This window comes from Papaver somniferum, chromosome 3, assembly GCF_003573695.1.
Source record: "Papaver somniferum cultivar HN1 chromosome 3, ASM357369v1, whole genome shotgun sequence".
NCBI lineage: Eukaryota > Viridiplantae > Streptophyta > Magnoliopsida > Ranunculales > Papaveraceae > Papaver > Papaver somniferum.
In genome coordinates this window covers 184,586,197-184,595,494 of record NC_039360.1, presented here as the reverse complement: position 1 = coordinate 184,595,494, position 9,298 = coordinate 184,586,197, and the positions used below count along the sequence as shown (strand labels likewise).

General features: G+C 37.3%; 1 long non-coding RNA gene across 7 annotated transcripts; it reads right to left on the bottom strand.

Moving 5' to 3' along the window:
• LOC113358254 lies at nucleotides 1–4,937 on the bottom strand. 7 transcript variants are annotated; one of them, XR_003364340.1, is made up of 10 exons: nucleotides 4,677–4,937; nucleotides 4,211–4,509; nucleotides 3,298–3,612; nucleotides 2,847–3,200; nucleotides 2,273–2,551; nucleotides 1,908–2,015; nucleotides 1,198–1,271; nucleotides 982–1,095; nucleotides 686–762; nucleotides 1–411 (listed from the first exon to the last, which is right to left on the bottom strand). It is a non-coding gene; the product is annotated as an uncharacterized LOC113358254 (long non-coding RNA). The 7 variants fall into 7 exon arrangements; XR_003364339.1 differs by having other exon boundaries at nucleotides 1,198–2,015; nucleotides 3,298–3,352; nucleotides 3,477–3,612; XR_003364335.1 differs by having other exon boundaries at nucleotides 1,198–2,015.
• Between the last annotated feature and the right edge of the window lie 4,361 nt (nucleotides 4,938–9,298).

The following is a 9,298-nucleotide window of genomic DNA, read 5'->3' as shown; positions in this document are numbered from 1 at the left end:
AAAAAAAAATTAGAAAATCTCTATTGGTACTCTCAAAATTCCAGTATTACAAATAATATAGATCCCTGAACCGATACATAATCATTCATTTTTACAACATTATGAATTTTTGAATGTACACGATCAATACATAAGAAAATTGCTAGAACGCTACTGTGACTAGGCTGTTGTCGAATATGTTCACAGTACTTAGTCCTAATGGATCAACAAGAAAATAGTGGGAGTGTGTAAGATGTTGGCACACTGCAGTGACCTGCCCAACTTTCAACTAGCCTACTAAGCATACTCTAACTTGAACAACAGATATATTAGATGGTCCAAGGTACCTCGATTCTTTTTCTTCCCTTGGCACAATGACACGATGTAATGAACCAATCCATCCATAACAATACCAGCTACATACCATCTTTTCTGCAGACAGAACAATCAAATGTTCATCTCAAAACATAAGAAAATGAATATAAACATATGACAAGAAAATGACTATAAAATCGATCGATAATGTTCATTCCACCAACTAACACTCGCAGATAAGGTCACAGGGCCATCAAATCATACAAGCACATACATCAAACCGCACAAAATGTCACCTTGCCATGGAGTAATTCCTTTAAACATACTTTCATGTACAGATTTACGGCTTAAAACTTTGAAAATGGAACAAGTTCACTGTGAAGACAATTACCTTATCTTGGGAAGCACCTGAAGTGACACCTATAGTGACCAGACCCTCAATTAGCCAACCAACTTACCATCCTGCTGCTACAAGATCAAGAGACAACGTATTAACTTGAAGATCCAATTCACCAAAGATGGCCCATATCATATACATTAAGAGTAACCTAACTGATTTTACCAAAGATGAAACTCAAAGAGAACAAGTATATAACATGATTGCATTGCAGAAGCATCACAAGATTACATCCATATAAAAACTAAGCAAGAGTGAAGTTCCAGAGTTTACTAACAGTATAAACTTACTTTTTCCTTTCAGCCTACTTTTAATGTACCATTTATATTGTGCGGATAACTTGAGTTGACATGCAAATTACTAACAGTATCAACTTCCAAGTGTGTTCTCCTACTATGATTTTCCTGCAAATAAAAACTATCTGGTATTAGTGAACATAGCAAGAGCGTACACAAGACACGAAGCTTGAGAACTTTAAACTCTACAGGTCAAGGACAGGTACTCACCTCTACCAATTATCACTATTGCAGGTACAGGCAGTAGCCATGGTACTTGTCCAAATGCAGGAAATTCCAACCATCTGGTACACAGTAACACAGATGGGGCAGCAACCATAAGCTACAATTCATAAGCATTAGATTAAATGGTATAAAGATTGAAAACAGGTCAGGTAGATGATTTACTAAATTATTAAATGGTCATCCTGCATTAAATGGGAACAACATCTGTAACAAACAACAAAGACTATATGCAAGACACAGGCTTCACCTACTTGAGTCAACATCAACACAAAAAAAAACCCTCGAGTAACCATGGTGGTAATGGGGTATACTGTGCAGGTTGCCCCGCGTGTACATGAAAAGGGACACATGTATAAGAAAGGGAAAATAAGAAACAGAATCATGTTCCTAAGCAAGAAACAAACCACTCACATTTGAATAAGAAACAAAGAAAAGAATGACTTAACTTTATTTTATTATTAGTAGATCAGGAGTTAAGGTTCTCCTCCCCCATAGTTCTAGCCTTTAAAAGAGATACAGTGGCAGTTAAGCTTAGAAGTTCATAAAATTTTCCAAATACTCCTATATCTCAGTAACAAGATCACCTTCAAGTATTTTATCAATCACCACACAAAATAAACCATAGACAAACGTTAAAAATAGAACCATCATCAAACAACATTCCTAAAATAAGAACAAGATATATTTGAGCTTACCTTCACACTTCACTCGAACCATAGTACTAACCTAGTTGAGCACCATATTTACCCTTCCACACGTCGCTGTTTTGGTTTTCACTTGTACCCAAAACAAAACATACCTGTCTGAAAAAATCAATAAGAAAACAAAGGTTTTAAAGAAGAATCCTTCGGAGTTCTTACTTTAATATAAGCAATAAAACTTAACCAGGTGAAGCCAGTAGACGACCACCCATCAGAAGGGAAGAATCCACTGATCTGGATTAACATTCCCAAACAGGAATCATCGTCATACCAATCCCCCTCCATCCAGGGATAGCAACGTATACACAATGTTAACATGGAGAAATAAAACTTAACAGCGCCATCGTAGAAGAACTAACTGTACAAGTCGTCTTCATCGGCGGCACCAGCAGAAGCTGCGAAAGGATCCGCAGCACCTGAGGTAGTGGTCCCTGTTGCTGCTCCTGATGCATCAGCAAAACAGAACTCAGATCCGAAACCCCTGGACTGCTGCAAAGTCTGAGCGAAGGCCTGATACTTGCGAATGTCAGCATCACTCACACTTATGCGTGCATATTTCATCGACTCCTCGAAATGTGCAGCCTTGATCTCTTCCACTTCTAGGGATTATCACTTCTTCTCCTCTCCTTTTCTATATCCTGCAGTATTTAAAAAATTAAATAATTATTAGCCTCATTCTCTGTCATATCAATGCTAGCATAAAAAGAACTCCAATTTACTCATAACATTACCATCGCAAAAACCAACTACAACCAAAGTTTAAAGAACGTAGGCATCACTAGTCGCGATTTCTCACAAGATATGACGACAATACTAGTGTTCCTAACCAAAGTGACTCTTCTAATTAAACCCATGAAGAAGTGAAGATAGAAGAACCCATATGAAAAGCAATGTTTATAAAATTCATTTTAGAAAGAGTACGAAGGAACTTACTTTCTCAATGTTCTCTCTAATAGCATACTTGCAAGCTCTCTGGCATATCTCAGTAATATCTGCTCCACTAAATCCTTGAGTGTACTTGGCAAGGGCTGAAAGGTCAACATCCTTCGCGATAGGTTTCCTTAGGCAGGCCTTGAAGATCTGGAAGCGAGAGGCTTCATCAGGAAATGGAATATAGATCAACTGATCAAGACTGGCCTCAGAAGTGCAGGATCAATGATATCAGGCCTGTTGGTAGCACCAACGATGAAAACGGTCTTTTTTGCTGACATGCAACACCATTTCAGTCAAAAGATGGTTAAGTACCCTATCAGCAGCACCACCTGCATCTCCAACACTGCTTCCTCTCTGCAAAGCGAAGAAAAAAGAGAAAGCTTAGAATATAGTGGACAGGACCAGAGAACATATGCAAGAAACAGTTGGTAGAATAAAAACGACCGCAAACCTGTGTGGCGACAGAATCAAGTTCATCAAAGAAGAGAACACAAGGTGCTGACCCTCTGGCCTTGTCAAAAGTTTCTCTAACATTGGCCTCGCGTAAATCTTAAAACTTAAAAATTTCTCTAACATTGGTTAACCTTTATAATAAAACTTCAGCAGATAAACGGCAAAAACAAAACATACCTGTCTGAACTGCAGTGTGTACAAAGAGGAGACCTAAACAACTGCCTCCAATATCAACATCTTTTGGTGCTGAATTGAGAACGTAGTGTCCATTGCCATCCACATGCCGGGGGATGCCGCCAGGTTTGCTCATCACCTACATATACATGAAACTAAGTTCAATAGGATAATCATTTATAATCAAGCATGCTCAATAGATCTAGCACTTTGTCAAAGAGCTACCTGTTTCCATCTACAATACATTCAAAGAAACTTAGTGGTCTAAACTAAGCAAACCATTGAATCATAAAATTACATATACATTTTAAAGATCATCTAAAAGAGCAAAAAACAACTATGCTTACATCCAGAAATGGGGTTTTTTCTCACCAAAATACATTAAAGATATCTGTGAAGCACTTGAAAGCTTCTTCTCTGCAGTCTTTTCACTGTCACTAACCAGTAAAAGATGCTTATTTTCATGTTATAATTGTACCCCACATATGCAATTTTTTCAATTTAATCTATTGTAGCTGCACCCAGTGCACATGAAACAATAGAAGATAAAAACATCAATAATCAAACCCTTATCATCCAAAGAAAACATATACGTAATGGGCCATCTCAACATTGAGGAGAAAGCGGGTAAAACACATATCCGACATAATATTAGCACTCTTGGGATGCATCCACTACCTACTGTAATACTATCAAGCATTCAACAATTTTTTTTTATAATCCTGTCAACAACAAACCTGTAGAAAAGGGAAACCGAAGTAAATCAAAGGCTGGCTGCATAAGTTGATGACTGCAGTAGCAATAGTTGCAGTGCCAACAAGCCCAGTCAGCCTCCATCACCTACAGAACCACCAGCTTCAATACCAAACCACCACTACCAACAATATCTCCACCTACTGCAACAAACCCCTAAGAACGAAAATCTGCAGCACTAACCATACTACCAACTCTAAGCAACAAGACACACCACTTTCACCAACAAAACCATCAACACCACATACAAACACTATCTTTAGAACACCATATGACCACAAAACTGAAATCGAAAGAAAACCCATACTTCAAAACTCCATCAAATTTAATAAATAAAAACAAAATTTGCACAATTTCTACAGAATATTACCTACCAAAAGATGTTATTAATGGAATTAGGTCAAAGTAAAGCAATAATAACAGAAACAATTAAGAAGATTAGGGTCATACCGAGCAAGATGCATTAGTTCATCACTAGAGAGGTAAACTTCAAGTTGGAACGAAGCACACCTTACAGAGTCATTTGATTTTACAGAAGAAAACGATTTCTAGGGATTGAGTTATTGAAACTGGGTTTGATTTCCGAAAGATGGAACTTGAATTATGAGATTAGGGTTTAGAATAAATGGGTTTTGATTTCTGAAAACTTGTGTTTAATTTGGTAGATCTTGGTTTAGGGTTAGAAGAGAACAAGAAATGGGAGGAGGAGAACTCTATGTGTGCTTCTACGAGAAGAGAGATAAAGAAAAAAAGAAAAAAATAATAGAATCGAAAGAGAGGATGATAAGGTTGCAATAGACATTTAAGTCCTTAACTATTTTAATAAGCCCAACCGTGTCCTAGTTTTCTTTTTTCTATTCAATTATCAGATTTTGTGCAACGTATTACCAACGGAAAAATGTCAGCAACATTTATATACGTTGCAGACCCAAAACACCAAACGTTACAATAGGCAGAATGGTGTAGTGACATTTGCTATTTCGAGCCGAGTTTAACTCGCCTATCCATTTCTCGAAATATGTGTTGGTAAACTTTCACTTTAGCCAAGTTCATCTTTACTCGTGACAAAAGTGATGTTGACATTTCAATATCTTGAAAATCGCTTTGATGAAAAATAGTTTGTGAATACCAACTATATAACATCCTCTAAGAATGTTTCAATAATTGAAGTGTAGAGTTGAGATTATATAACCATCTTTGGATATAAGCATAAATAGTGTGTTCGCACATTATTGTGTAAATCCATAAACCGAGAACCAAGTGTAAGCATATGTGTGTGTACGAAATTGGTGAAGGAGACAGGTTAAGTATGCGTACCCGTACGCATACTGGCGGTAGTTCACGTCCGTGAATATCTGCTGAGTTTGGGAATTGACAAATTCTTAACCAGTCACCTTAAGTATGCGTACCCGTATGCATACTGACGGAAGTTTTCTACCCGAGAATTTCTGCTAAGGTTGGAAACCAAAACCAACTCAAATCCGGTTGCTTAGGTACGCATACTTAAGCTGGTTACTTTATCAAATCGGTCAGTTCACGAACTTAAACATTTAAATTATAAGGAATGCAATCTTTGCAAACCGTGGCTATAATGTTCATGAATCGATTCAAGTGAATCAAACCGATTTTGTTTTAAATGTGTCTTCTAAAAGATCTAAGCAATTGAACAACTCTTTAACTAGTTCATTTGAGTCATTTGAACTAGTTGTGGTAAAGAAGAATATGGTTGATATGAAAGTGCTCATATGGGTAACCATTTGGTTAACTGTTGTGAATCAACTAAATGTACACGTTTAGGTACGGTTACTCAAACCTAAATGAAATACATTTCATTTGTGTATAACAAGCTAAGATTCGATCTAACGGTTGAAAGATATTAGCTTGAATCTAATCAGGTTTTCATCTAACGGTGGATATTGAATTCTTTGTTACTAAGCTAACATTGATTACAAACCCTGATTTGAAAACTATATAAAGGAGAACTATAGCAACTGGGAACCTAATCCCCACACCTCCTGTGTGATACTAGTTGTGTTAGCTAGAGTCCATTCTCCTTTAACCTTAGGTTTCTTCTCGAGACCCTGTAGGTTAACGACTGAAATACTTCATTGGGATTGTGAATCCAGACCGGCCTACTTTTCTTGTAGTTGTGTGATCTGATCTTGTTGTATCTATCGCACGAGTACAATCGTAAGATTGGCTTGAGATTGATATCTCCGATAGGAAAGATAGAAAAGAAGTCACAAACATCTTCGTCTCATCGTTTGTGATTCCATAATATCTTGTTTCACTAGTCGATTAAGATTATTGTGAGGTGGCCGATAATTCTAGGTTGTTCTTCGGGAATATAATTCCGGGTTATCGATTGGTTCCTGTTCACCTTGATTTATCAAAAGACGGAACAAACTCGTATGTATTTTTGTGGGAGACAGATTTATCTATTATCGTAGACTTTTCTGTGTGATACAGATTTGTTTATTAAATTCTTCGACTTTGGGTCGTAGCAACTCTTAGTTGTGGGTGAGATCAGCTAAGGGAATCAAGTGCGTAATATCCTGCTGGGATCAAAGACGTAAGGAGCGCAACTGTACCTTGGATCAGTGTGAGATTGATTGAGGTTCAACTACAGTACCGACCGAAGTTAGTTTGTAGTAGGCTAGTGTCTGTAGCGTCTTAATACAGTGTGTGTTCAATCTGGACTAGGTCCCAGCGTTTTGTTACATTTTCGGTTTCCTCGTTAACAAAACTTCTGGTGTTAGTGTTATTTCTTTTCCGCATTATATTTTGTTATATAATAGAAATATCACAGGTTGTGCGTTGAATCAATCAATTGGGAAATCCTACCTTTGGTTGTTGATTGAAATTAATTGATCCTTGAACATTGGTCTTTGGTACCGTTTAAGTTAATTTCTCTTGTATTCAATTAGACTCGCAGATTTCTATTTGCTTGAGTAAATATTGAATCGAGAAACTGTGATATAACTCTTTGATATACTTTTTATTAAGATTGAGTCTGACCGTCTAGTTGATTCTCTTAAAAGTATATCGTAGTTAGTCCATACAGATTGCTAAGCGAATTATAGGGTGAGGTTGTTAGACCCCCACTTTTTCAATTGGTAGCAGAGCAGGAAAACACGTTAAAGACCTTAAAAGGCTGTGTTTGTAGCTATCTGACCCTATGGATAATATTGATGTCTCTGACAATGAAAAACCAGTTCAAAAATGTTCTGATTTGGGTCAAAGTCTTGAGACTTCCAAGAAATTGGTCACACCTTTCCCTTTGTCAGAGATAAATGTCAACTGGGAAAAACTCGTAGATAAACAACTGGATGATCTTTCAGATGAAAGTGATTCAGATGAGGGACCAAGTTTGATGAGGAAGTTGTCATATGACTTTCCTTGTTATATGTGTGCTCATCGCGGGTGCTCTTATCAGAGACTGTATGTGTGCCTAGATCAACAGTGTCGGCCGTTAATCACTGGCTAGTAGAGAATCAGTGAGAGTGTGATACTTGTCCAATATTGATTAGTTGATTAAGCTTAGGGTTTCTCTTTCCCTGGAGTTGCATTTAAGCTGTAAGAAACTATTTTTGGAAATTAAGAAATGAATTATTGAGTGTTCTTGGCTGCTGCGTCAAAGTTACTTGTTTTTCCGATTTAATTCCATTCAAATTCAGTTTTAATAGTTATAATCGTACTTAGAGCAGTACAATTGGTATTCAGAGCCGTTCCTTCCTATCACAATTTTTTTTTCTCTTCCTCACCATGCTCGCTCAAACCTGTAAAGAGCTCACTGATGCTTCTAATCGGCAGCAAGCTCAGATCGATAAAATTCAACACCAACTCGATTCGACGCTGACTAAAGATATGAATTCGAAAGAAGGATGAAAGCTAATTTTGAAGCTTAGATGTCAATTTTGACGAAAAAAATTCAGTCTCAGATGGAAAATTTTCATTCAACCAAAAATTTTGAACAAGGTGACCATAGTGGATCTCTGGGTAATTAAACTGGTTTTGCTAATGATGAGGGTGGTCATCGTTTCCAATCTCACTCGGGTGGCCGTGATTTTCACCACCGTCCACCAAGAATGGATTTCCCACGTTTTGATGGTGAAAACCCCAAGAGCTGGATTCACAAATGTTAATATTATTTCCAGATGCAAGCTGTGCCAGAATTCAACAAGGCTGGAATGACGACCATACACCTTAATGGCAAGGCAGGTAAATGGTTTGAGAATTTCTGTTTGAATAAACATCACATCTCATGGCCAGAACTAGCTGAGAGTATTTTCTCTCGTTTTGAAAACCCTGCTCATGATAATATAGTTGGTATCTTTAATAAATTAGCTCAGCTGACCACTGTTGAAGCATATTTTGAAGAAATTGAGTATTACAAGGATTTACTGCTCAGTGTTCATAAGGATTTTCCTGAATCTTATTTCATTGTTAGTTTTATTGGTGGCTTAAAGAAGGAACTCAAAAATTCAGAGCTCATGTTTGATCCTAAAACACTAATGAATGCTTTTTCACTTGCAAGAATGCAAGAGCAAACATTACTTCTCCAAAATAAAGCACCTAAACCCACACCAAAAAAAAAAATTCTCCCCTTTTCAATACCTCCATACCATTTCCACAAACCCTCATTCCTCTTAAATCCACTTATACACCTTCTCCCTCATCTGTTCCACAAACCATTCCTAAGCCTAACCCATCATTACCATTCAAAAAGCTTACACCTGAGAAGGTGCATGCAAGAAAAGCTCAAGGCCTGTGCTTTAATTGTGATGAAACATACAGAAGAGGACATGTTTGTAAAAAAACAACACTTATGTGTGTTAATAGGAGAAGAGGCTGAAGAAATTTCTGATGTTGACTTAGATACAGAACATGAGACTGATGAGGAACCACTAGTGGAAAGTGACATGTGAATATCACTCAATGCTCCGACTGGTACTAGATCAGCTGATACAATCAGAATTCCTGGTTTGGTCAAGAAGAAGAGCATATCCATCCTAATAGATACTGGCAGTACCCACAACTTCATTGACTCTAGCCTAGCCAAAAGCTTACAA